Raw genomic sequence first — 24,241 nt, 5'->3', positions numbered from 1 at the left:
TCCCAACTGGGATCCACTCAGCAACCCCACCTGGGGCTGATGCTTGAGTACTGAGCTATTTTTAGTGCTTGAGGCTGACACACTCAGACCAACCGAACTATCCTCAGTGCCTGGGGCCATGCTCAAACCAAACAAAACACTGGCTGCAGGAGGGGAAAAGGAAGAGAATGGGGGGAAAGAGGGTGAGGAGAGAAGCAGATGATCGCTTCTCCCATGTGCCCTGACCAGGAATTGAACCCAGGACATCCATACAACAGGCCGATGCTCTATCCACTGAGCCACTGGCCAGCTCCCCCCTTTCACTTTTTTAATGTGGCTACTAGAGCACTGAGCTTACATACTTTATTTCTGGTGGCCAGCCTGCTCCAGTGTCATTTACAAACTTTTGCCTGGGACAGATGCCTGCTTATGACGTGCCCTGGCTCTACTTCCCAGTGGTTGTGAAATCTGGAGAATTTTTTTTAAATTTAATAGAGTGATATTGGTTAATAGGATTAGAATTCTTAAGTGACGTGTTCATCTAGAGCAGTGGTCCCCAACCCCCAGGCCACGGACCAATATCGGTCCGTGGGCCATTTGGTACTGGTCTGCAGAGAAAGAATAAATAACTTACATTATTTCCGTTTTATTTATATTTAAGTCTGAACAATGTTTTATTTTTAAAAAATGACCAGATTCCCTCTGTTACATTCATCTAAGATTCACTCTTGACGCTTGTCTCAGTCACGTGATACATTTATCCGTCCCACCCTAAAGGCCGGTCCGTGAAAATATTTTCTGACATTAAACCGGTCTGTGGCCCAAAAAAGGTTGGGGACCACTGAGCTAGAGGGAAGGTGGCTGTTCTCCTGCCTTTGTTGGCTGAACAAGCTGCTTCTCTTGGGATTTAACAGTGGCAGGAGGAAGCGGTTCCGAATACATTCAGGTCTGTGTGGAGGGGTTGGAGGTACAATTTTGTTTGGATGCCTGAGGGTGGGCTCTGGTGTTGGGCTCTGAGAACAGGCCTGTGCACAGAGACCACACATGCATGATAATAAACTTGAACTGGCAGGTTCCTAAGTGTGATGGGTTTTATGATACAAAATAAGCAGCTAACATTTAAGAGAAAGGAGTTCTCTGTGGTCTTGCTAGTGGTTTAAATTTCTGTCGGATGGGTGTGGGGGTTGTTGTGCAAGGTGAGACCTAGGTCCCTGCCCAGCAGTCCTGTATGATGTCGGAGTGGACTGGTAATGGCCAGGCCTGGAGTCCAAGGGGCTTGGCACAGGCCTCACCTCAGGCACAAGTGGCAAGAAATGGAAAGATTTCCTTGTGAATTAAGTTGTATGCCTAGCTCTCGCCAGGTGAACCTGCTGGTGAGAGAGAATACTCCTCTGTGGTGGAGCCAGCAGTGTTGCTGTGCCCTCCTGGTGTTAGGACAGTGAGAATTGGGATCAGGGGCAAAGACTCACTCTAGTAATGACTCAACATTTGATAGACATCCATCCATCTGTCCATTTCACAGTTAGATATTTGGTAACTGTTATTGCCAGGACCTATGGTAGGAACGGTGTGCAGAAAACCATAAAATGTGGGTCTGCCCTTGTCTGTCAAGGAGCTGGTGTGGTGATGCCTGAGTGTTCATGAAAGCACACTGTCCAGCCAGGGCATTTGAAAAGACAGAATGGAGGAATCTTAGAACCTATGTCCAGGCCCTGGCTGGTGGCTCAGCGGATAGAGTATTGTCCTGGCATATGGACATCCCAGATTTGATTCCCAGTCAGGGCACACAAGAGAAGCAACCATCTGCTTCTCCCCCTCCCCTCTCCCCCTTCTCTTCCTCTTCCCCTCCTGTAGCCAGTGGCTGGATTGGTTTGATCATGGCCTGAGTGCTGAGGATAGCTCGGTTGGTCCTAGCGTGTCAGCCTCAGGTGCTAAAAATAGCTCGGTACTTGAGCATCGGCCCAAGATGGGGTTTCCGGGTAGATCCCGGTTGGGGCACATGCAGGAGTCTGCCTCGCTATCTGCCCTTCTCTCATCTAAAATAAAATAAAATAAAAAGAACCTGTGTCCAGTGGTCACAGGCAGCAGAGCCAGACATGGGGGATGGGAGTGCTGGAGCCAGCTCTGCTATGGTCAGCACATGCCTGCACTGGGACCCCGTCGGTAGAGGCAAGAGGTGGGAGCCTGGACAGTGTAGCCTCTGGTCACTGTGGCTGTTGTCACCATCATTGTTCACCTTGCATTGACTGCTTTCTTTATTCCAGCTTCTTAGAGAGCAGACAGAATCTGCAGCTACCTGGGACTCAGGAAAGAGTCCTAAACAAAACGCCCCTTTATTTTTTCATTCTGACAGTTGTCCCTTCCCTCATGTGATTTGACAACCAGCTCCTTGTATTTACAAACATTTTCAGAGAACTGAACCTGATATAAATGGGACGACCACTTCTGCTTCCAATTTTGTACTATTTCCAGCCTCTGTATTATTTAATTCAGTTATGCAGCTGCAGAGACAGTGACTGTGTAGCAAGTCTGGGGCCAGGCACACTGATTCTGAACTTGGTGCTGAGGTGAGCTGGAGTGTGAACTCATGGAGGCAGTGGGGTTATGCAGGTAACCCTGGGGGTCCCCGGGGGTCCAGGGAACCATGTCAGGGAGTCTCCACTGTCCATAGAGAGTGCTTGGGACCTGTGGTGAAGATGGCTTGGTGAGTGCCCAAACACTCAACTAAGACAGATAATGTGGGAAGACACACTTTCCCCCAAGGAAACCAAGCAACAGAATGTCTGAGCTGAAAAACAAGGTAACTACCTCTTGGGCCAGAAATAGAACTGAAGTGCTGAGCAGTGGGGAGGGCCAAGGCTGGGGCTGTGGAGGTGCCACTTGGCCCCACATGTGGAGATAGCAGGTCCCAGGTGTTCTGATAGAAGGGACACGCACGGCCAGCTCATGCTGGAATCAGGAGCTGGCGTGGGGGCGTTCTGCTGGTAAGTGGGGCCAAAGTGGGAGGGAAGGATGGAAATACAATGGCTGTTGGCCTGTGTTATGTCTGCAGTCTTCTGGGAAGCTGGGGGCGGAGAAGGTGACAAGCACATAGCCTCTTGATGTTGCAAAATGAGCTGGTCTCAGTCTGAGCTGCAGTATCCCCAACGTGGCAATCCAGCAAGACCCTAGGCACTGTCTTGTCCCTGGTCTGGACTGAAGGCCTCAGGTGGCCAGGTGGAGGTAGCAGCACATGACAAGAGAGAAAATTCAGCAGAACTGCACCAAACTGTCAATCAAGGTCAGGGTCACACGAAGACAACACACAAAGTCTGCATTAGAATAGGGTTTTCTTCAGGTGAAACTTGTTTTGTGATGTCTTTTGGAAGGACGCTAGAAAGCAAACCTTGTTTAGAGTGCTCAGCGGGCCAGGTGGGCCTGAGCACCTGTGAAAGGAGGCGGGACACTGAGGGTCAAAAGCAATCGTCAGCTAGGGGCTACTAACAACACCCCTTCCCTGTCTGGTTTGGAACTAGAGGAGAAAGAAATGTCAGCTTTTCACCGATCTTTTGAAGAATGTGGCTTAAACGTCCAGCAATCAGATGGGCTTCCTGATCTAATCCCCAGAATTGGATGGGTGTGCCCACCAGGAACAGTGACTGCAGCCCACCCTGAGGGTGGGACCGCCCAGGGATCCTCTGGCAGGAGGGTCACAAAATGGGTGCTCTACAGGCTGGGAGGTCTGGAAAGGAGGGGCTGATAGACTATGCAGTGCTCCGTGGACAGTGGGTGAGCTGCAGCCCCTCAGAGATGACTGGAGGGCCAGGTGAAATCTCCTCCCAGTGGTCAGAAAATGCAAGTTCAACCACATGAGGTCATGACCTATGCCTCAGACCAGCAAACAGCATGGTCATGGGGCCTGAGTAGGAGCTGGAGGGCTTGGAGTCAAGCCCAGACATGTCTGTTGGGTGAAGTCAGCTGTACGCGGGCTGTTTGTGGTGGTTGGAGACTCGTCAGTGACACCTTTTGAACACAGATGGGTGGGAAGGTGGGCAAGAGGAGCCAGCTCCATGGGGGTGTTCTCCACACAAAGAGCCCACAAGCTGGCACAAGAGGGGGCTGCTGTGGTCAAGTGTCAGGTGAGACCGCCAGTGTTGCTGACATGTGACTCTCAAGTCTGTTTGTTCACAGCTGGTCAGATCAGGTCAACAAGATTTGTGGGGACAGTTTTTGTTGATCCAGGCACATGGTGTGCATAAGGATTAGGCTATGGGTGCTGCTGGGCTTGGCAGACCCCAGGGCTACCCAACCACTGCAGGTTGCCCCTCAGAATGCCTGGCAGCTCGCAGCTGGTGCCTGCTGTGCCTTGAGAATGGTACAGTGTCTTCTTCCTAAAGTAGCCCATACTCTCTGCCCTTTCTCTAAACAGGAGAACAAACTGGCCCCTTCTCATTTTCCTCTCCACTTCTACTTCCCGTTCTAGTCCCCATGTCACTCAGTCTGCTGGCACCCACGTAGGTAAAAGCAGCAGGACTTTATGCAAAAAGCAGGTCTGCATTCTGCTCCCAGCCCCACCACTGGCCAGCTTGGGCTGCACTTTCTTCCCTTTCCAGAAAAATGGGAGGTGCACATGCCATGCCCGCTGGGAAGTGAGAGCCTTCTGGGTGGTGGGCAGCTTCTCCAGCACAGCGTTTTGTCTGCAGCTCAGGGTCCTGAGCTGGGGCTGCTGGAGCCGGAAGGGCCAGAGGTGCTCACTGCTCACAGGGTGACAGGGTACCAAATGGGAACCCCTGAGAGGCCCTGTCCTGCAGCCAGGACCTGGGGGAGCTCTTAGTCCCCTCCTCTCCACTGTCACAGCATTGTCTCTGCCGCCTCCGTGGGGGAGGGGCCAGAAACCAGCACAGCTTGTCAGACTGGGAAACTCCCAGACTGGTGGTCTGCCCCTGGAGGCCTGAGGGGCTTTTCCATTTTCACGCTTTTTTGAAGATTAAAAAAAAAAATAATAGCCTGACCAGGAGGTGGCGCAGTGGATAGAGCGTCGGACTGGGATGCGGAAGGGCCCAGGTTCGCGACCCTGAGGTTGCCAGCTTGAGTGTGGGCTCATCTGGTTTGAGCAAAAAGCTCACCAGCTTGGACCCAAGGTCACTGGCTCAAGCAGGGGGTTACTCAGTCTGCTGAAGGCCCGCGGTCAAGGCACATATGAGAAAGCAATCAATGAACAACTATGGTGTCGCAACGAAAAACTGATGATTGATGCTTCTCATCTCTCTCCATTCCTGTCTGTCTGTCCCTGTCTATCCCTCTATCTGACTCTCTCTCTGTACCTATAAAAAAATTAAAAAAAAAATAATGTATTCCTTATTTTCCAAGAAAAAATCCATTAGCTTTCTTAACGTGGGTCTTCTGAGCACAGAACCTCAGCTGTCTGAGCTGCAGAAGTTAGCACGGGGTTCAGCTGCTCATGGATAGTCAGGCAGCCTGAGGAATGCCCTCCCGTTGTTGGGGCATTTGATGTGCCCATGAGGGACTCAGTGTAACCTTGTTGGCAGGTACGCCATGCAAACCACAACATGCTGGCACAAATTTACCTTTCAGGAAGTCTGTGGGCATAAGTTGGGGTTTGTACTAACTCTGTAATTAAAGATGTAACAAGGATTGTATATCACTTCCATGATTTAGGAGGCTTTTCTTCTCTTCCTTTTCTATTTTTTCTTGCTAGTTCTGTTTATTGCTTGGGAGGAAATTTGTCTAAGTAAAACTATTTTAAATTATATTACCTTTTTAAACTTTTTCTTTTTTTTTTTTTTTTTCTGAAGCTGGAAACAGGGAGAGACAGTCAGACAGACTCCCGCATGCGCCCGACCGGGATCCACCTGGCACACCCACCAGGGGGCGATCTCTGCCCCTCGGGGTGTTGCTCTGCCGCGACCAGAGCCACTCTAGCGCCTGGGGCAGAGGCCAAGGAGCCATCCCAGCGCCCGGGCTATCTTTGCTCCAATGGAGCCTTGGCTGCGGGAGGGGAAGAGAGAGACAGAGAGGAAGGAGGGGGGGGGGGGTGGAGAAGCAAATGGGCGCTTCTCCTGTGTGCCCTGGCCGGGAATCAAACCCTGGTCCCCCGCATGCCAGGCCAACGCTCTACCGCTGAGCCAACCGGCCAGGGCCTAAACTTTTTATTTTGAAGTCTAAAGAAATTTTTTATCAGTAAAACCAGCTGCAGGCTGTCTCCCAGGCGTGGAGGCTGACAAGGCAAAGGGCCAAGCTGGCAACCAGGCATCTGAAAAGCCTCTGTGCGTTGAGTCCTTTTGGTAAATTGCCATTTTGTAAATTTGCATTGCAGAAAACATCTCTATTAGAGATTTTTCTACACACTGACTGAGGGAAGGTGGGGAGGCCTTGTTCTTCAGGTCGCACTTCAAAGCCCCTGGTTTCACACTGTTGTCCTCAAAAGCCAGGTGTGACACATGCTGGTGCACCCAGCTGGGAGCCGAGGGGGGAGGTTGGAAAGATCTGGGCTGAGCCCAACCCCAGCCGGTTTGACAACACCACAGGGCTCAGCTTTCAGTTCTTTAAGGTTGGAGGAGAGCGGGCTGAGTGGCGCTGGGAGCCGGCCCCAGGCTGGAGGTGGCAGTGCGGACTGAAGACTGAGGCCAGGGCAAGGAGCCTGACGACCTGGGAGAGCAGGGGGACGGCCATCCCTTGGCCTCCAGGTAACGTCACTGTGGAACCTGCAAAGCTGTGGTTCCACTTGTTGACCCAGTTTATGTTTCTCTTTACTTTTCTGTCTCAGCCTTTAAAAAATTAGTTTGCTTCCTCTCAGGAAAAGATCAGCGTGTCAGTTGGCGAGGTTTAGGTCAGTAACATAACACTGGCCACCCAAGCGCTGGTCCCCACTGCACCGTTCCTCAGCGATGGAGGCTGAGCGCTGGCTGCCCAGGCATCACGGGCTGATCTCTTGGGACCTCACACTCCATCCAAATTCTTGAGGCTAAAAAATGGGATGGGTGACCATGAGGCAGGTTTACCGATGGAAACCAGCCAGAAGCTTCTCCTGTTCCCAGAAAGAGCTTGCACTGCCTGGGCAGTAACTCACATGGTGTCCTGCACATGCTCACGTCCCAAGGTGAAGGGTGGTGACCTCACTGTTACTCATGGAGCTGGTAGGAGACGAGCAGGCAGGCAGGACCTGGGGCCGTGTGCTGGGGCAGCATGGCAGGGCTGGGAGCCCGGAGGCTGCTCCACTGCTGTGCAGTCACCTGGCTCCCGACATGGAAACGAGGGGAGCCAACGCTACATGAGCACAAAGCCCAGCGAGGCTAGCGCAGAAGTGGATTCCAGCCTGACTTAGGCAAGTGCCCAAATGGTGGGGCCGCCGCAGGCCACTCGCCACTAGATCCTCACTGAGGAGTCCGTGGGGATGAACCAGAGTTGCATTGTTGCACCGCAGGCTGGGCACTTAATGATCTAAATGTTCTTTACAGGAGAATGATAATGTGCTTTTTAATACATTCCTACAGTGAAATACTCTGCATACAGTTTTGCAAGAATGACAGGAAGCAGTGATGCTGACAATAACAGCACCAAGCCCTGGACCAGTTCCTGGTCTGGTGCTTTACACTACTCACTTCTTTAACCCTCGTAACTTGGAGATGTTGGAACCATATCCCCACTCTACAGAGGAGGACATAGAGACTCTTTTCTCCAGGTCACACAGCTCGGTGGCAGAGAGGTTAGGATTTGAACCCAGGTGGTATGCCCCTGTTCTTTACTACCACATGCAGAAAGGAGATGGGCTGTGTTGACCCAGAAGACTGTCAGAGTGTCTCGGTCTATTCAGGCTGTTATAACAGAATGCCATAGACTAGATGACTCAAAAACAAACAGGCCCTGGCCGGTTGGCTCAGTGGTAGAGCGTTGGCCTGGCGTGCGGGGGGACCCGGGTTCGATTCCCGGCCAGGGCACATAGGAGAAGCGCCCATTTGCTTCTCCACCCCCACCCCCTCCTTCCTCTCTGTCTCTCTCTTCCCCTCCCGCAGCCAAGGCTCCATTGAAGTAAAGATGGCCTGGGTGCTGGGGATGGCTCCTTGGCCTCTGCCCCAGGTGCTGGAGTGGCTCTGGTCGCGGCAGAGCAATGCCCCGGAGGGGCAGAGCGTTGCCCCTGGTGGGCGTGCCGAGTGGATCCCAGTCGGGCGCATGCGGGAGTCTGTCTGACTGTCTCTCCCCGTTTCCAGCTTCGGAAAAATACAGGAAGAAAACAAACAAACAAACATTGGTTTCTCATAGTTCTTGAGGCTGAAAGTCCAAGATCATGGCACAGGTGTCTAGAGAGATCTGTTTCCTGGTTCAGATGGTACCCTCTTGCTGTGTCTTCACAGAAGGGCATAGAAGGGCAAGGGAGCTCTCTGGGGTCTCTTTTATGAGGACACTAATCCATTCACAGGGGCTCCACCCTCATGACCTACTCACCTCCCAGAGGCCCCACCTCCAGTACCACCATTTGGGGCATGTGGTTTTGATATATAAATTTGGTAGTGGTTGTGGGGCACAAACATTCAGTCCATAGCACAGAGCATTGCATGAGAAAATCAAGTTATAGTCACACAATGTCACCACACGTGTCAGCATCTGAAACCCCCTATATCAGGAACAGACCCAGACTCTGCCGCAGCCTGGGGGTGGGGATGGCGAAGGTTTCTCTTTTGACCATGTACTTCTGCATGGTTTAAAATTTTGATAGCAAGAATGTATTTCTACTAACTCACAAAATCTCATTATTTACAAAACCTTTTTAAAAACACAGTGCTCAAAAGTTGGGTTGATTTTGCTAAAAACGTTTCATTTGGGTATTGAGTGGGCAGCTGGTCCACAGCAGGCAATGAGTGACCGCAGAGTCTCAGCCCCCGTTTGGGACAGAGTCTCTGCGGTGTCCCCTCACCGCTCCCATCCAGTTAGACCTGATTTTAGAAGGTAGCAGAAGAAAGCTCCTTCTTCTTCTTCTTCTTCTTTTTTTTTTTTTTTTTTACAGAGACAGAGAGTCAGAGAGAGGGATAGATAGGGACAGACAGACAGGAACGGGGAGAGATGAGAAGCATCAATTATCAGTTTTTCGTTGCGACACCTTAGTTGTTCATTGATTTCTCATATGTGCCCCGACTGCAGGCCTTCAGCAGACCGAGTAACCCCTTGCTCGAGCCATCGACCTTGGGTCCAAGCTGGTGAGCTTTGCTCAGACCAGATGAGCCCGCACTCAAGCTGGCAACCTCGGGGTCTCGAACCTGGGTCCTCCTCATCCCAGTCCGACGCTCCATCCACTGCACCACTGCCTGGTCAGGCGAAAGCTCCTTTTTTTTTTTTTTTTTAAATTTATTCATTTTAGAGAGGAGAGGGAGAGACAGAGAGAGAGAGAGAGAGGAGAGACAGAGAGAGAGAAGGGGGGGAGGAGCAGGAAGCATCAACTCCCATATGTGCCTTGACCAGGCAAGCCCAGGGTTTCGAACCGGTGACCTCAGCATTTCCAGGTCGACGCTTTATCCACTGCGCCACCACAGGTCAGGCGAAAGCTCCTTCTTTAATCTCCTGTCTCCCTCCAATGTTGTTCCTTCTCCTTTTGCAAAATGTAACAGGCTCGTCTCTAGCTGTGAGGTTAAACCTTCTGTCTCTCAGCAGAGATGAGTGAATGTCTGTTTCCAGGGCATTTTGGTTGGATTTTGCTCCTGGTCTGTTTGGGACCCAGTTCCTGTTTATGGAAGCTAGAATCCTGATTCTGCCACTTACTCACTCTGAGACTCTGGGCTAGTTGCTTAACCTCTCTGTGTTTCAGTTTCCTCATATGTAAAATGAACCTCATAATTGTACCCACCTCCTAAGGGTGTGGTGAGGAGTGAATGAGCTGACACACCAGAGCTGTCTAGATGCTCAGTGACGGTGGCCAGTGTGCATGTAGGGACACGGGTTACAGACAGCGTCACTCTGCACAGCACTTTGAACTCCAGCTACTGCTAGAATGTCCTGCCTGAAATTCTAGAACCTGGTCTCCCTCTCCCGGGAGCTGAGGCTGGCGGGGTCCTTCCAGGTGGCTACATATTCGGCAGTTCAAGCCGCTCTCTGTGCACCAGGCAGCCGAGCCAGCTGGGCACGGCCTACACTTGCAATGCAACAGGACCACAGAATGGCCACTCAGCGGACCAGGGAGAACAAAGCCTTCTGCAGGTGAAGAAGAGAGGTTTGGGTGGCTTGGGTGGTGTAGACCCGGGCCCAGCACCTGCATAGTAATGGTTGTTCCTCACTGTCTTCTAAGCGCATCCACATCGCAGGACCTGCTCTATGGAAGGAAACGTAGCTGCACCAAGCATACTGTTCTGCAGATGCAAACAGGAGCAAATGAAAATAATATCAGGCAGCACACACGGCAAGCTAGGGACCCTCTGCCCAATCCAGCAGTACTGTCTCGTCCCCCTTGTCCTGACAGAGAAAGAGCCAGTGCCCAAAGGGTGCTAACACTTTTCTGCAGGCAGCCGCCTGTCCTCTGGCCTCAGTGGCCTCGAGGGTCCTTGTCTTTGCCAATTTGTGGCAGCCTGAAGCAAGTCGCCAGCCATATACTCATCGGAGAAATGAGGGGAGGGTTGGGCACATGGTGGGTAGAAAAGCCACGTGGGCTCTCAACTTCTGGGTCTCTCTCTTTCGTCCCTCCTTCCCTCCCTCCCCACGCAGGGTTCCCGCTCCTGGTCCTGCCCAGGGAGGTTGACTGGGTCCAGCACAGCTTCCTCCTCCTCTTTATAAGAGGCTGCCCCCTAGGATGCAGGGTGCTCTACAGCTAAGAAGATACATTTTATTTCATATGATTAGCTAATTGCTCGCACTGCCATGTGGTCCACCCAGGATTTTATAGCTATTCCCCAGGTTGCTGTGTGTCTCTGTACATCACTTGAATAGATGTAGACTGTTAGGTCAGATAAACAGATGAGCTGTCACAGAGGCTGTTTCCGAATTCTGACTATTAGAAACATTGCGTGAGAAACTTTTATGCCTGCAGCACCATGGCGCTTATGGCTTCCTGTTTTATCTTCCTGCCCAGGAACAGGGAGCCCCAAGCTGCAGAGGGTCCCTTGCTTGCAGTGTCCGTGTGCCAATCACTTAGCCTGGAGATGTAATAGACATTTTGATAGTGATTTTGGTTTAAATGGTTAGGAACAAAGCAAGCTGGTTCATATGAATTTTAATTGATCAAACAGATTTTATATCTGAAACTATATTATGTTTAAAATTTGCTTTCTGGGTAGGAGTATTTTTGGGGGAGGGGTTGGGTTTCAAACTGGTGGTGCTTACTGGGAGCTGTCAGAGTTGCTAGGAAGGGGGTGTACACACGTGTACCAGCTCCTGCCATGTCCGAGCTGCCTACTGATAGTTCACAATGAGCTCAAGTCTGCAGCGGGAGCTCCTCCTTGCCATACTGCAATTTTGCTTCTTTAGAGACCACCAGGTAGTACTTGCAGGTGCTTCAGTGCTCTGTGCACCTGTTTCCTCACCGTCATCTGCCATTGGACTGTGATTGCCTTCTGAAGACTGCCCACCTGTCCTGACATGCAATGTATTCACATTATCTGACCTTTTTGAGGGCCAGAGAACCCTGTCATGTGTCCTCCGGAAGCTTTGCAGGCTTAGAGTAGAGCCGTCACCTCTTAGGCCACCCTTAACAGGTGAGCCCTCCTAACCTTTGTAGCAGCATCACCCCAGGACACCTGTTGCCATTCACACCTGTGCCTGCTCATCCCAGCGGCCTATATAAACACCACAGAATAACTACAAGCCACATAGACAGAGTCTGGTACACAGTTCCTGACCACACTTCAAAGCACTTGAGAGTTGGCCACTGGCCTTCCTGGGCTCACCCCTTGGGCTGTTTACTTGTGTTTGGTTCGCATAGTAACCTGTGTTCTCCCAGTGTGGGCTGGAAGGACATTATATCAGCTAGTCCCTGCAAGCACCCGCTTTGCTCCTGGAGCTTCTGCTACCATGTCTCATTTATGCAGTGAGTCAAAGCAAGGAGCCTTTACTTTTGTTATTACTTATTTGTGTATAAATAAGTAATTTATACACATGGGGCACTTTACTTTTGTTATTTACTTATTTGTGTATTTAAAGCTGTGGAAGGGCAGATTGGGTGAGGAGTGGAATACAAAACTACCTGCCTGTAGGTGTGGAAAGTTGCCTCCTGTGGATGCCTCTGTTTTGTGTCCAAGGGGTCCCAGCCAAAGGGGATACAGCCCTCAGTTGTGTCCACCAAACAGCATGGACATGAGCAGGTGGAGAATGCGTCTCTAGGACACGCTCACTGCAGACTGTCCCTCCTGCTTCTTCCTGGGACCAGAGGAGAGAGCTCAAGGGACTCATAACCTTTCCAAAGGCCACTGGAAAGCACCAAGAGCTCCTGTCCCAGCGGTCAGTGGAAATGACGCCCTGGGCTCGAGAAGACGCTATCTACAGCAAGGAGCCCAGTGAGACCTCAGGGGCCTGGGGGTGGGGTGGGTTAAGTGAGTGCATTTCTGCAACTTTTCTCCTTCTTGATGGTCCTGCTACGTGTTGCTGGCATCCTGAGGTCCTCCCTGCTTCTAATGCTGAGCTCAGTCTGGATAAACAGGCTGGTAAGATGGTGTGTTCCCAGTGGGCAGATAGCATCTCATTAACCTAATAAATGTGGTAGGGCTGTGTGAGGGGGAGCTGGCACAGATATGTTCAGCAAGTGCGGAAAGCCAGGGACATAAAGCAGAGTAATAACTTCCACAGCTTGTTTCCTTCTTGGAAGCCCAGTGCCTTGTCACTGCTGTTCTGTGGGATGAGGCAGAACCCATTTTCTTGAGGCCCAGGATGTCAGAAATAGACACCGTGCCTTTGGGGAAACTGCGGGAAAGAGGGTGATTAACTGTGAGTTAATAAGAAGTCTAAGGCATGGAGAAGTGGGGACAAACTCCAGGATGCCCTGGCCCCTGGGGACTGCTGGTGACAGATTAAGCTACGAGTCATTCTGCGGGGGAGGAGGGTCTTGGTTGAACTGGCTGCACTGGGGCCAGAGATACAGTCTGAGGCCAGCATCTGCCATACCTGGTTTCTAATCTTGGGTTGGCCAGTTATTTGGTGATCCTGTGCAGCATTTATCTGGAGTTGGTAGTGATACCAAGAGAGCAGGGCTGTTGTGATAATTAAATGAATAGTTTGTGTTTATTACCTGTCACTTAGCATGACCTTGGTATGGCCTGCCTGACATCTCACCTGCGTGTCTGGCACAGCCTCCCTGATCTGTCACAGTGTGGCTTGGTGTGGCTCATTTGTGTGGTTCTTAGTTTCCATATTGACTCTGCCCTTGAAGACCTCAGTGTTAACAAGCCCTTGCAGTTAACTCAGAGAGGCAGTCAGCACCCGGTTCTGGGATGTTTCCAGATGGACTCCACCCTGGAAGGCCGGGACCTGGAGGTAAGGCTGGCAGAAAGGAGATCACAACTTCTGTGTGGGGCCAGGGTTAGGCAGGGGAGCAGGGAGAGCTCTGACCTGCTCACAGCTGGACTGAAGGTGAGCAGAGAGAGCAGATCAGGGAAGGGAGATGGCCATCAGAAGGGGCAGAGGACCTGGCACTCGGGTCCGACAGCAGGTGTGGACAGGGCTGTCTCGTGTCCATACCTGCCCCTCCCCTGGAGGCACATAGATGGGTTTGCATGTTTGTTCTGAAAGCTGGAGAGACACACAGCTTGTTGTGCAGCTCCGACAGGTACTGCCATGGGTCCCTGGTGGCCTTGCAGGCCCAGTGGGTGGCCCATAGGCACAGCTTTTTTCTCCCCAGCTCAAGCACCTCCTCCTGCCTGCCCTCTTGTGGTGTTGAGCTTCATGGCTGGCCCCTCGTTTTGAGGCGAGCTTGTGGCACTCCCACAGGCAGATACTGTAGAAGCTGCACCAGGCCGCCTTTGGACCCTGGCTGACTGTGGGGTCCTGCTCTGGACGAGGAGGTGTCCGGGGGATAACAAAGAGAGCTTCTTTTAGAAACTACATAATAATGCAACTGAGTATTTATCATTCATCTGTCCTCATGTCTGGTGGTTGCAATAATTATACTAGTTAAGCAGGAATAATTAATTACACCTTGTATACTCTCTGTTGTGTAAGAAAGGGAATGTGGGAGTTTCATGTGAAACTTAATGAGTCTGAAGAAAAACTTTAAGTTTCTAGAATATAACTTTAATGTTGCTGTTCTGAGGAAAGCACCAGGAGATTCTGTCAACTCACTCCTGCTGTTCCCTTTTCATATTTAGTATACATATATAAGTCAGTAATTATTAGGTCCATGGGAGTAATCTACATATATGATGTTCCTGTGACATTTTCTTGTGTAATACTTTCAAATTGGCTTTGTTCTCTTTAACCTTAAGTAAGAGACTGGAGAATGAAGAAACCAAACAGGAACAACCAAACAGGAACCCGATGCAGGCGTGGTGTTACACATGTGGGTCCCTCCGAGGAGGATGAGACCGCCCCCTCAACCCTCCACCCGCGGTGGGTCCTGAGCATGGGCCAGCCAGCTGGACACGTGCACTCACAACCCTGTGGGGAGTCTCCATTTTTCAGCAGAAAAACTATTGGATGGCGATTTTGACAAAATTCCTATGCCAACCTTTATTTCAAAATAAATAAAACCAAGATTCTAAACATAATAGATTTGGTGTGTTTTACACAAATAATGCAAAGAGCATAGTAAAAAGTGAAAACTATCTCAGCATTTCTTACTGTTAATAGAACCAAAAACAGGTTTGAGGTTTAGTTTCAGATCTGCTCCAGCCTAGAGAGAAATCTTTGGTGTTTCTTTCCACCTTTTCCAGTTGGTCCCCTCCATGGGCATGGTTTGGGAACCATGATGATGTCGTCACAAGAGCTGACCACTTTGGGCATTTACCACACCAGGCATTTTTTTCAGGTGCTTTCCCTGGACAAATCCCCTAACATCACTGCCACCCATTGACATGGGTAGAGTGATTATTCCCACTTTACAATAACAGGCTCAGCTTGGAAGTGGGAGCGGGTGCTAGAATTGGGGTCCAGTCTGTACCCAAGGTGGTGCCATGCGCCCTCTCTCCAGAGCGACCATAGTTGCCTCCTACAATGTCTCCAGGAGAGAAGGCACTTCTGTGGTATGCTGAGGTCCATAGTCCAAAGTGAGAGTGAGAGCCAGGGCCACTTTTGCCCGAGAACCCCCTTTCTTGGGCTCGCTGTGCACTCAGCATGGAAAACTGGGAAGGACAGGAAATGGAGCGACTCAGGTGTAGCCTGAGTGTTCCTCTGTCCTCTGTCTCCTGCATACCAGGGAGCTCTGTGCACAGGTCCTCATCCCTGCTCCCCAGGGGCCTAGAGTCCAGTGAGAACAAAAGAGAAACCAGCATGGTAGCAGGTGCCATGAGGCTAGGTGGTGACGACAGGCCCAGAGGAGCCCCTAGGGGTGCCGTCTGGAGGCTGAGGACTCAGAGGAGTCTGTGGTGGTCTGGGATGTGCAGAAACCCCACAAGCTGCCCACCCACTCACCCACTGAGGGGCTAGCCTGGCTCTCACCCTGCGGACTTGGCAGGAGGCTGGAAACCAGTACAGGATGTGGTGAGTATCTCAAAAGCCTGCAGTTCAGAAGGTGACTTCTGGGGGTCTGGCAGTGGCATCTGGGGGCTGGGTCAAGACCTGATTTATATTCTAGACAAATCTCTCTGGCTGCATCATGGAGTGGAGGTGTTGGCAACTTGAAGTACCAACAAGACAGAAAGCCTTTCTGGAGGAGGGCAGGGCCACCCTGGTTCCCAGAAAGTCCTAACAAATACCTTTCTAAACAAGAACTGGCCTCAGGGCAAAGGTTGAGCCCAAGTGCTGCAACTCAAGTCAAGTACACCTGCCACCCTTCATGGAGAGCTGAGAGAGAGAGAGACCGCTGTGGTGCGCGATGGGCTTTACAACCTCAAGGGCCAGTGTCCTCAAGGCTTGGATGCACCGAGGGGCCTCCAGGGACCTTTAGGCTGCGTCTGTCGACTTAGGGTGGTGGCTATGCAGACATATTAATAGATCACCAAGCAGCTCTCTGAGAGAGGGGGTTTCTTTTCATTATTTATTGGAAAGGCAGAGTCCTGGAAGCCTGGCAGGGAGAATGGCTTGTTTCTCAGGCTCTCAGACGCCGAGGACCGTCCAAGTGTGCACAGCTATTTGGTAGCTGGTCCTCCCAGGTCAGCAGTTCTTCTGGTGCTTTGTGTTTAAGGAATTGGAAAGCCTTAGCCAGCAAGATGCTGCTCAGGTAAAAGCCCCTTCCTGGTGGACTAACTGGAGGCGTGATGACTTGCCTTCCCCACTGATGGCTTTTTGGGCCACAGGCCAGCATGTAAATCACAGACAGATGCCTCTAAAAGGACCTTACAGTCACTGTCCAGAGCTCCAGGGTCAGCGTCCAGGTCACGCTGCAGACCCCTGTGGAGCACAGGGGCAGGGGCAGGCTTTCCCAGCGATGGGGCCCTCCCAGGAGTACAGGAGCTGGAATAGGCCTTGGCCAGGCAGCACAGCAGCAGTGGGGCTGTCACCTGTTTGGAGATGGATCTTTTGTGTCCTGTGCCAGCGAGGATGCACAAAGCAATGACGTTTCTGTTACCCCAGGGTAGTATGATAACCCTGAAGGAAGGTGCATTGGCAGAGAACCCTTGAGGTGTTCTTGCAATAAAATCTCTCCCTTCCTGTTTCTCATGTGTCTGTTGGGGCCTTCTGTGCAGGGGGCAAATTTTGAGGTGTGACCTTTCTGTCTCTGTATCACTTTATCTCAGGGGTCGGGAACCTTTTTGGCTGAGAGAGCCATGAACGCCACATATTTTAAAATGTAATTCCGTGAGAGCCATACAGTGACCCGTGTACCTTACGTGTTATCCAGTAAAAATTTGGTGTTGTCCTGGAGGACAGCTGTGATTGGCTCCAGCCACCTGCAACCATGAACATGAGCGGTAGGAAATGAATGGATTGTAATACATGAGAATGTTTTATATTTTTAACATTTTTTTTATTAAAGATTTGTCTGCGAGCCAGATGCAGCCATCAAAAGAGCCACATTTGGCTCATGAGCCATAAGTTCCCGACCCTTGCTTTATCTCATCTCAGTTTCTTCATGCAGATTTGGAGTCTCAGACTAGGGGGACGTGTATGACAACAGACCCTCCCACGCCTGCTGTTCACTCATCATCTAGTCTATTTAGCAGTTTTCCAGGGAATAAGAGGTGTGACTCTTTCCAGAGTTCTCCACAGGGCAGTGCCCAGAGCAGTCATTCTACAACGGTCAGGAGTTGGGACTGGGTATTGCATATGGCCTCCAGTGGAGAGCTCAGGAGCCCTGGTCTGGGTGGGTAACCAATGGCTTGGGGCATTACCCCAAAGAGAGGATGTCTGTCAATTGCTTGGAGACCTTTCAGGAATTTTTTCAGCCCAAGGCTGATCCTGGAGTCCACATCACTATATCACCTGATGTGTGCTCTAGGGTTGTTGTGTTCTCAGCTTTTCCATCGGCTTCAGGGCCCCAGCTCCAGGGGCAGGTGCTTGGGTGGGGCCCACTGACCCGCATCCTGTGCAAGCCCCATGATGCCACCTGTTTATAGCAGCTCTTGCCGAAAGCCGCTTATTGGATTAGCTGGTGCCAGCAGCCCCTGCAGCGGGCCCAGGAGAGGCCATGCTGACGTGCTGCTTCAGGGTCCTGTTTTCATTCGAGTTGGGCTCTGAGACTTGTAGGGTGCTACTGGGTCAGGAGGCAGCACCCCAAAAGTGCGTGTCCTTCTCTTCATGCTGAGCGGATACTCGTAGCAGCCAAGACACATCCATTGTGGGAAGTGTAGGCCTGGTTATAATCCCTCTCCTTATCCACCGGCCAAAGGTGACACCTGCTCACATCGTCAGTCTCCTTCTCACCAACTCTCAGAAGCACACGGCTCAAAGGCTGTGAAGATGCTGGCCAGCTACTCGACCTGCCTGTTCTCGGGGGTTTGTGCTGCCCTGGTGGCTGTGGCTTTGGCCTATTACTTGTACTGGTGAGCGTGGCTGGAGCCTGGGTCTGGGCCATCCTGGGGGAGGGGGTCCCAGTGCTGTGGTTTGTCCCCCTCTGTCACTGTAGGTCCACAAACTCTCTGTCCCTAGGATGGGGATTTCTTGGCAGATGGGGAAGCCAGTTACTTCCAGAGCTCAGCTTATGTGGTCTTTACCTCATAAGGGTCCTTGGGGCATTATCTTACCCTTTGATGAATGCTTTTTTGTTAGGAACATTCCTGAAGAAGGTTCAGTGGCTTTCTGCACCTGGTGCACACAGCACACAAATAGGTGCTGGGTGAGTGTCGGAGGGAAAGCCTTGCACTGAGCACTCCCCACTCTTCTCACCTGTCAGCTCACATCTGCCCAGAGTGGGTCCAGCTGAGGGCTGTCAATGGATGACAATAGGCAGCTCCCATCAAATGGATGCTACCCTATTGTATCTATAGGTGATAAGATGGTTTATGAGAAGTCACTGGTGACCTTTATAGCAGTTGTGACCAGAGTGCTTACCCGCTATTGCTGTGAATGTGTGCAGGAAATTGGTGGAGTGTTGTGGGCCACACTGGCCTGGGGGTCCAGCGGCTCAGCTCCAGCAGGCTCTGGGCCCTCAGTTTCTGTCTGTAAAATGGGATGTTGGCCCTGTCTCTGGATGTGACAACCTCTATACAAGGGCAGATACTCATGGTACCACAGAGCTGGCACCCACCTGATGGTGGCCATTGTTGGGGTGGCCAGGGGGAAACCCCATACTCTAGGTCTAGGCTAACTTTCTTGGTGAAAGCTGGAGAACGGGGAGTTTGCTGTGAAGAGACAGCAGCTCTCCAGAGGTTCTCTTCTGGCTTATTTTTGTTTCCCCCTACGTACTTGGTCAGGGTGGGAATTCTACCCTCTGGGCTGGAGGCTTTCTCTTCTGTAGATCCTATTAATGCTTCTTCCATTTCTGGTGACACAGAGGATACTGCAGGCAGCAAGGCCATTGGCCGGGGCAGCGCTCGCTCACTGGCTCCAGGTCCCTGTGCCCCCCCCCAGGCCTTGGCAGCCCTTTCTTGTCTCAGGGCCCTGTTCCTCCCGAACTCTGTAGTCATTTACTTCTTAGCACGAATTTATGCCCCAGAGATATTTACATCATCATAAATCTTACAATAAAATGATATACTATATGATAAAATGATACACTTATGATAAAATGATACACTAGATCAGCGGTTCTCAACCTGTGGGTCGCGACCCACAGGTTGAGAACCACTGCACTAGATGATAATATAATATACTATACGAAGAATTTCACAGAAACAAAGGACAAGCAGGGAAATGTGAGATTTAGGAAAGGAATTAGTCTAGGTGAGGGGAGAACATGGACATTATTAAAGGGGTCTGAACCTCTTTGAGTGTAAGGTGGGGGGCAGTTGTTGTTAAGGAGGTCCTCAGGCCCCAATAGGAGGAGCAGCCCTTTATTGTAAACTTCAGGGCACTTTTGAGAGAGAAGGATCATTGGCATAGGTGTGCGACACCAGCACCCACAAATAGACTCTTGCACAGTGCTGTCCTCGGGCACCTGGGGCCGGAGGCAGGTGTGTAAGCAGCAAGGGCTCATTCCAGGACATCCCCTGTTATCAGTGGCCAGTTGAGACAGGGAGAGGCAGAGCAGCTTTTAGGTTCTCTGGGCTGCTGGCCTGCTGGTCCCGAAGGGGCATGGTAATACTGATCAAAGTCAGCTGGACCTACAAAGGGACTGATGTGCAGCCAGCAACTTTGTAAACGTGTAAGCATTTTAAGGAAAAGCTTGTGGACTCCACTGGGGTGCTTGGTTCCCACTAATGGGGACAGAGCAAAGAGAGTCCTCCGGGGGCAGCTTCCCCGGTGGTTCCCGGATGACTACAGCTGTGCCCCTGCCACCTGCTGACAGCACAGCACCCAGTGGCCTGCCCTGTCCGCGTCTGTGCGGTGAGGACTCTGCATGAGGTTTCTTCTGCCTGTGTGAACCCATCACTAGCAGGGGGCTGGGCATGGAGAGGGGCTCTCTGAGGGGAAGTCTTATGGAAGCTGCAGTGTCTCAGGAGGCACTGCACAGAGCCTCTGTCAAGCCAGTGAGGAGTGTGGGGGCTCAGCCTCTCCCCTGGAGGCCTCTGCAGTTGCCACTTCTGGCCAGGGACAGAGCGATGCTTTTTTTTCACTAAGCCTTGCTTCAGATTTGTTGTAAGATTCCAGGACCACTTACGACATGTAAGAAAATGTTGGTTCAAGCCCTCAGCCACGCATCCAGCATCTCTTGCAGGTCACATTTTATTTGGCAACGTCACCAGTCACTGCTACCAGTCACTGCTTTCAGAGGTGGCTCTGTAACAAGACTTATTGTGGGATGTACACTGGGCTGTACTATAAAAGCATGATTCCTTAAGTTGTTGAGTAACAGCAAGGTTAGTGTCACATGCCAACCCACATGCTGCCTGGCCCTGTCACTCAGACCCCTGACCCCAGAGCCCTGTCACTCCCCCTATGGCTGCCTCATCCTGCTGCTGAGAGGTGGCGAGGCACAGAGGACACCCTGAGTAGGAATGCATTATTATTATCTTGGCTCAGTCAGTAGACCTGTTACTGGTGTGTATGTCACAATTTAGAGAAATCAGTCTAACGGTAGTGAGGCAGTTATGTGGGAGAGAGGAAAGCCCAGCTTAGACAGAGTGATAGTTTTGGATGCATTTTCCCCAGGGGGCTGGACAGAGTGCAGGGCGTTTCAGGCGACATGGCCACAAGCGGTCCTCCTTGGTTATGACTTTCCAACAGCAGTGCCAACTGTAAGAGGGAGAACTTGGAGTTTCTATGCCAATTAGAAGGAATTAAAAATTAAAAGCAATTAAAATTTTTTAATGTTGCAAAGCTATTCCTAAATTGGTGACATTAAAAAAAGGTTTTTAGGCCCTGGCCGGTTGGCTCAGTGGTAGAGCGTCAGCCTGGCATACAGAAGTCCTGGGTTCGATTCCCGGCCAGGGCACACAGGAGAAGCGCCCATCTGCTTCTCCACCCCTCCCCCTCTCCTTCCTCTCTGTCTCTCTCTTCCCCTCCCGCAGCCAAGGCACCATTGGAGCAAAGATGGCCCGGGCACTGGGGATGGCTCCTTGGCCTCTGCCCCGGAGGGGCAGAGCATCGCCCCCTGGTGGGCAGAGCGTCGCCCCTGGTGGGCGTGCCGGGTGGATCCCGGTCGGGCACATGTGGGAGTCTGTCTGACTGTCTCTCCCCATTTCCAGCTTCAGAAAAATACAAAAAAAAAAAAAAAAAAGAAATTCCTAAAATTCGTGGTACCGATAAATCACCTCATGGTTGTGTTCCGGTGCCTTTAAACATCTCCTCTTCTGCCTCCTTCCTCCCCCGCACCCCTGCAGGCAGGCCTTGAATGCTCTCCCAATAGGGGTGTCACTTCTCAGAACTTGTCACACTGCTCAGTGGCTTGCCTAATAGAAAGAACCATTTTATCAGAAGATAAAGCTGTAGAGTAGCAGCAGTTGGTATCAGTTGCTGTCCTGCATGACAAACTATGCCAGAGTCGCTGGCATAGGACAGGCATTGTTGTTGCCCACGGGCCTGTGGGCAGTCCTGCACATCTGAACTCAGAAACAGCTTGAAAGTGTTGTTGCTGGGATATTCCCATCTTTATCCACCACGAATGACTCTTTGGGGCTGGTTTTAATTCAAGGATGCCTTTTGTTTTTAATAACTTCTTAAAATAATTACATAAGTAATAATTTTTCCATGCCAAATGACTTATGTGAAAAACAGAACTAAGTATTATTTTGTTAGCAGAGATTCGCCCATGGAGTTTTGGTTCCATCCTTCCAGGGTATTGTGTGCTTTATAACCAAGCATGGCCATCAGTGCGGTGTGTGCTGTGTTCGCTCATCTAGGCGGCTTGGTTCTGAGGGACAGACACACCTAGAGGCAGGTTTGATGGGTTCACCAGGCTTGAACCTGGTGTCTCCGTTTTTTTGGTAGCATCCATAACGACCAACTTAAGTGTTCATCTTCCTGCTTGTTTCCTAGTTTCTAAAGGATTGAGTCCTTAATGCTGAACCTCTGGGCTGAGGGGCATGGCCTATAGAGGGTGGTGGAGCTTGTTGTGACCTCCCGAGGGCTGTTATTTCACCTTGTTTTTCACAGCTCTTGGCAAAAGTGAACTCGCCCTTTTTTGTAGAACTAGATCTTAGGGAAGTAAGTTACTTGTGGGATTTAAGGACGCTTGAGACATCTTCAGAATCATGAAGGCATATACCAGATGAGTTCACAGTGCAGCTGGAAAATTCCAGAACCCATGAGTTTACGCAGTCTCTGTTAATCCAGTTTGACCAGGAGGGCCACATGGGTAGGTTGGTTTTTGAAGACAGAGACAATGAGGCTCAGGCTGGTTGCTTAGCCCTTGGTAAGCAGAGTCTGTGTTGGGCAACATTGTGGCTGTTACAGAGAGACACGGACATCTGTTTCTCCAGGGTGACCTCGGCCAGTTCCTCTGCAGAAATAGAAAGGAATGCTGCCGTGAGGGGATGCCAGGTACCACATACCCTCCCTTGGTAAAACCAGTGGGGCCATATGTGGTCACCGCCGTAGCCGTGAAGATCTCACATTGTGAATTTGTTGGTATTTAATGAATATTAGTTGACTGAATCTGTTCACTGTTCATTCACCACAATTTCTCAAAGTGCCAGGCGCCATCCCAGGTAATGGGGACAAGGAAGCTGTCCAAGTTGTCTCTGAAGGGCAGGGTCACACTTTGCAGTTCTTCCTGGAGACATCCCCCCTTCCCTGGGGTGTTTGTCAGTTCTAGTGCGATACAAAGTACTTGCTTCCCAACTCAGAGTGCTCTGTGGTCACTGTCCAGTGAGGAGAGGGGAAATAAAATGAATAGCTTCTCTCATTAGTCCTGCTGGACTGCTCTTGATGGCTCAGAATTGAGGAGAAGCCAGCCCAGGAGGGTGGATGCCCAGGGATGGTTAGGGACCTTCCTTTCCCACCCCTGAGGCCATGCGTGTAGTGGCCAGTCCCAATGTGGCTCCTGGAGTTTAAAGTCCTCTAGCGTGGCTTCCAGTCCCTGAGCCTAGCCCAGCACTCCCACTGCCTTCACTTTTTATCCTCATCTGGTTGCCCCAACCCGGTGTGGTGGCATGGCTCACAGAGGAGCTGTTTGGAGAGTAAGAGTAGAACAAGGGCAGGGCTGTGGTCCCACTGTTAGAAGGCGCCGGTGTTTGTGGAGCAGCAGTAACAGTTCATTCACCACATTTAGTAAAGGTGAGGTTAGAGAACAGTTCTATTTAAGACCAAGTGTGAGAGGGCAACAAGAGCGAAGGTTTCTGTGTTGGTCGTGTTGTGTAACAGCTTTCCCACTGTGATTGTTGTCCCCTGGAGATGGAGCACATGTGAACTGGCAGTGTTCACATGCCCCGGGAGGGCTGGCCAGGCTGCTTAGAGAAGGGGCCCATGCAGAGCTCGAACCCCGTGCTTCCTGTCTTCCCCACGATCTAGCAGCCTTCCACTCTCATTCTGTTCTTCTGTTGACTTCAGTGCCAGGTCTGAAAGTAAGCTTGCAGCATGGAGATGCCCCAGGCACTAACCTTTCACCCACTTGGCAGATCCTGTTCCCAGTTGGCTCCTGTGGCCAGGTGCCCCTGGGACCTGCTCAGAAATGCAGGCTCAGGGAGGTCCCTTGCAGCTCTCCAGCCCACGGATATTTTTACTGGATGTTTTTATGCTCCAGAGGTTTCTGCTGAGTGGGCCTGGGCTGTCCCTGCTCCCATTGGCTGAGTCCTGTGAGGACAGGAGGTAAGGGACTGTGGTCTGCCCACCCTGCAGGGTCATGGAGTAGGGGAAGAGCAAGATAAGAGCCAGCTTGGTTGCTATGGATTTTCTCTGACTTTAGGGAAAAGTTGGGGGCACAGCTACCTTTGGGAAAGCAGCTGTCTTTCCTAAGCAGGCTCACTGAAAGGGTCGCAGAGAGACCTATTCCTTCTGGGGCGCCAGGGCACCTCTTTAATGCCTTCTCGTCTAGCATTTCAAGGTCTCCACAGGGAAACAGCTGGGGAATGGGCACCTCCACCACCGTGGACCAGAGCAGCCTGTTAGGGATAAACTGGAGAACCAAAGGGGTTTGGTGTATTGTTTGGAGAATTGGGGAAAGTAGCAGAAGAAAGGGATGAATTCATGTCTATTTATAAGTCACGCCTTACCTTCAAAGCAG

At 51.2% G+C, this 24,241-nt stretch overlaps 1 protein-coding gene across 6 annotated transcripts in view; it reads left to right on the top strand.

The window, feature by feature from the left end:
* AGPAT3 (1-acylglycerol-3-phosphate O-acyltransferase 3) overlaps positions 1-24,241 on the top strand; it is an 88,923-nt gene that overhangs the window by 33,815 nt on the left and 30,867 nt on the right. Inside the window, exon 1 of one of the 6 annotated variants that reach the window (XM_066370063.1) lies at positions 13,296-13,422. The exons of 3 other annotated variants lie outside the window; for them this stretch is intronic. The gene's annotated coding sequence lies outside the window, so the exon portion shown is untranslated. Of the gene's footprint in view, positions 1-13,295; positions 13,423-17,668; positions 18,024-23,804; positions 23,827-24,241 lie in introns of those variants that run through there. 2 more of the 6 variants (XM_066370060.1, XM_066370064.1) reach the window with 2 other exon arrangements.

This window comes from Saccopteryx leptura, chromosome 2 (assembly GCF_036850995.1).
Source record: "Saccopteryx leptura isolate mSacLep1 chromosome 2, mSacLep1_pri_phased_curated, whole genome shotgun sequence".
NCBI classification, from domain to species: domain Eukaryota; kingdom Metazoa; phylum Chordata; class Mammalia; order Chiroptera; family Emballonuridae; genus Saccopteryx; species Saccopteryx leptura.
This window is presented reverse-complemented; position numbering and strand designations above follow the sequence as displayed.